This window comes from Dermacentor variabilis, chromosome 6 (assembly GCF_050947875.1).
Source record: "Dermacentor variabilis isolate Ectoservices chromosome 6, ASM5094787v1, whole genome shotgun sequence".
Taxonomy (NCBI): domain Eukaryota; kingdom Metazoa; phylum Arthropoda; class Arachnida; order Ixodida; family Ixodidae; genus Dermacentor; species Dermacentor variabilis.
In genome coordinates this window covers 130,037,427-130,041,483 of record NC_134573.1, presented here as the reverse complement: position 1 = coordinate 130,041,483, position 4,057 = coordinate 130,037,427, and the positions used below count along the sequence as shown (strand labels likewise).

At 47.4% G+C, this 4,057-nt stretch overlaps 1 non-coding gene across 1 annotated transcript; it reads right to left on the bottom strand.

Moving 5' to 3' along the window:
* Nucleotides 1–2,450: 2,450 nt before the first annotated feature.
* On the bottom strand, nt 2,451–2,523 carry TRNAT-CGU (transfer RNA threonine (anticodon CGU)). The gene has a single exon. It is a non-coding gene; the product is annotated as a tRNA-Thr (tRNA).
* Between the last annotated feature and the right edge of the window lie 1,534 nt (nt 2,524–4,057).

The following is a 4,057-nucleotide window of genomic DNA, read 5'->3' as shown; positions in this document are numbered from 1 at the left end:
ACAGAGTGCTAATGCGTCGGTTGCTGTTCTTGAGAAACCCCTGTGACCTGGATTCGGTTCCGCTCAACGTCGGAGGTAATTTAAGGGTTCTTTTTCGTCATTGTTGAGCGGCATATTTCTAGCGGTACAAATTACACTCTAAGAAAAGCTTACACCTTTTCAGTCGTATCTTGCCACACATATATTTATTTTATTTCGCTTTTACAATTTGTCGCTAATGCTGTCTAACGCTGCACGTTTCATTCTGTTCTTTTCTTTGTTGATATGTTGTCACCCACTCACCTCTGCAATGCCTCGGCGATTGAGGGTATCGAAAATAAATAAACAATAAACGTCATCGGTCTTGTCCGCATTTCTTTAACACTGCGAGCCCGGTACTTCCCATTAACGAACGGCATGCGCGTTATCAGCATGACGTAGCATTGCCGACAGGAAAGTAGCGGGCGCGGAGTTTTCAAAAAAGGAAACGCAAGCAAGGCAGATGACATTGTTGTGTGGCAGATGTACACCCCAAAGAGTGTAAACTTTTTTAGGGTGTAAGTTACACAAGCGAACGTCAAAGACGTTTATTGAAGAGCTGCACGCACCTGCCGGCACATACTCAGTGACGCAAGTTGGCATCAAAGAGGCTCGTCGAAGACCAGCATAAACCGAGTGGCACAGGCTCCAGTGCTCAAAGTCGGAGTCGAGGAGCGTCTTCGAATAGCGGCACTTACCCAGTCCAGCATGTACACAGTGACTCAGGTCGATGTGAAATAGGTTCGTTGAAGGGCGGCTCGTATGTAGACATTGTCACATACTCAGTGCCCTAAGTTTGTCCGATGGTTGGTTTCAAACCCTGTTTCCTCAACACAGCAGCCCGATGCGCTACCCATTCGAACATCGACTATACCCAGCAACCCATGTTGGTGGGAAAACACAGACATACAAAGAGACCATGGAAAGTGCGTCAAGCACCCCTGGAATTAAAAATTCGAGAAGAGCTCATGACTCTTCTAGCATGCCGATAGCCGAAACGCGTCATGTGAGAGGCATATATGCTGCAGCCGGACTCCTTTCACGCTGCGCCTTCTGGCGGCGCAACTGTGAAGTCCGAGCACGACCACTGGCATATGCACAGGGACCCAAGTTGGTGCCTCAGTGTTTCATTGAAGAGCGGCACAGGCGGGGTAACTTGTTCATCGCCGGGAAAGGCCACCGTTCTGCAGTGGACATAACTCGCTCATGACAACGATGAGTGCTCGTACTCGGTCGTTTCTCGAACAACGTGTACGGCGTAAGCGACGGCTGAACTATGTAGCCTGATCTACGCGGGGCGATGACTTCACGCACACGCTTACTCAGTGACTGTGGCTGCTGCCTGCTGCGCAAGGCGAGGTCACGGTTTTGAATACCGGTCGCTCCGGTCGTATTTCCATATAGTCGAGGAAGACAAGAATGCCCGTACACTTATATCACGGTGCAACTTGAAGAACCCCGGGTGGTCAAAATGGATCTGGAGCCGCTTATACAGCGCCTTTCGTCAAAGCCCACCTCGCCGATTCGAGATGCAATACCTCAACCATTCCATTAACGAGAAGCGGTGAAAAAATACTCGACGGCACATGGTTCACGAGTAGTACCTACATTATAATGCGCGAATACTTTGCATTTCTTCTTAGTATTTGTTCCTGCTAAGCGTATCCTTGAATTTTCAGCAGTGAAGTTCACATTATCTTACTCAATCAGGCCTGACAACTTTTAAACGCTTGGAAAAAATAGATCGCGGTGGTAGCGAAGTTCCCTTGGCGGGTATTAAATTTCGCTCCGGTTCAGCACCACACATTCCTTTCACAGAAATAACGTCCCACAAACAAGCCGTAGGTTATATCAGGGTGGTGCGAAACTGAAACAGTTTGTCGTGCGTGACATAGCACAGACCTGCTGTCGTGTGTTTAGTTTCACGCACGCTTCAACAGCTGGCGTAGGCCATGTTCCGATATTAACGAATGCATTCTAGAAACATGCTTCGGGTCCATGTGGCGGCTTTTATATTTATGATATAGCGCTAAACCTTAGTGTGGTTGCTCGTTCTTTTGGAGGAGACCACCAATATGAATTAAGCAGTGACTTCAGCCGCTGCCTTCGATATCCCCGCCCCTTTTCCCCATTGTAGAGTAGCAGACCAGCGCATGTTATAGCTCAGGCCAACCTCGCTGCCTTTCTGCAAATAAATCTTTCTCTCTCTCTTCGAGATCTCGGCACAGAGGTCTGCCTACACGAGTGGGCCATTCTCTCTCTCTCTCATATATATATATATATATATATATATATATATATATATATATATATATCGTAATTAGCCAACAAACAATGACACCAAGGACAAGATAGGGGAAATTAATTGTACTTACCAATTGGATAAAATAAATGATAAACTAATTGAAATGAAAGTGGATGAGAAAATAACTTGCCGCAGGTAGGGAATGATCCCACGTCTTCGCATTACGCGTGCGATACTCTTACCGATTGAGCTACCGCGGCGCCGTTTTCCAATCCACTTTCTGGGATGTGGAAACGTGGCGCCGGCTAACACTCCCAGGGTTAGTTCTATTAGCAAAACATAAATACCCCAGAAAGTGGATGGGAAAACGGCGCCGCGGTAGCTCAACTAGATTAGAGCATGGCATGTGTAATGACATAACTAATTGTCTATTGAAAGTTAACTTTCAAAACTATTTCGCATCCTCGTAATCATGAAAAGCGTGCTATTGCAGACGAATTAAATATTTCCAGTTTTTCAGCTAGTTTTGTCAAGCTTACACAATGTGGACTTCGTAGGACGCAGAAGGCGCGGTGTTCCAAAACGGACATCACAAAGCCACAGGCGAGCGGCGGAAGTTGGAGTCACTGCATAATGCGAATGTTCGTCGAGTGGCTAATGTTGTCGTCGGCTTTATGAACATCCATAGGGAGGAGGGTTCGAATGCTGCTTGTTCTTCCTTCCACAATCACCGTGGACGACAAATTGTCTAAGTCATCTTCCGTGTCCAAGTTCGGTCGAAAGGCAATCTGGGCCGCTTGATACCAGACGTACTTTCCCAACCATCATGAAATGCGCTATTCCAACATGCGTTCGTGAAGCTTGCACAACGAAGACGTTAGGGCGACATGCCGAATATCAGACAGATTGTATGGTATGATTCAGGCAGCTCTCCGCTTGTCCAAATTGCATTAAGCAAGTCAAGCAGCCACTGCAGCGCAGGGCCATCGATGTTCTTGAACACTTCTTAAGAGATCCCATCTGGGCCTGGTGCCTCGCATACTTTTGCCTGGTCAATGGCGGCCCGAAGCTCCGCCATTGTAAACGGCGTATGCTTGCCTTCGATCGCTGATTGACTGGGAGTTGCGACAACTTGCGGAGGAACGTTATGCGGACCGTCGAATTGTGGCATGGCCTGATCGTACGTTGGCAAAAAAGGTCCTGGCTACTTCCGGTGCGAACTGGACCGGGGTACAGCCAGAAGACAGGCATGCACCGACTGCTGGGTCCGGCGCGCGACCACCAAATTCAGTGCTCCGGAACGTTCGACAGATCGAGGCTAACGAAAAAAGAATCTAGATCAGGCGACGTGCACCAGTCGATCCACATTTTCTCGGGAAAGGCACTTCTCGCAGCAATGGGCTGAAGCGGTGAGCCTATTTAGGTTCGCACGAAGCTGCCCACTACAGTTTCTACAGTCGATCTGTCTCGTTATGCGCCTGTTGAATTCTAAATCTTGCCATACAGTTTGTTGCAGCTAGTATTGGTAAATAAGTTTACTCCTACGGTTGCCAACGTTTGCCAATCGAACGCAATTAGTAAAAGGGCAGAATCTCCAGCATTAAGACGCATTCAAATCGGTATTGTAAAGAATAAATGAATAGAAAAAAAGGCGCATGTATTTTGTTACTAAAATGTGAAACCTTTTAAGAACACCGTGCTGTGAAGCATAAGCCCGATGCGGACACCATTTCTGTGAAGACAATCACGCTACCTCATCACGATCGCAGCGCTCACTCATTGGATACGATTTGG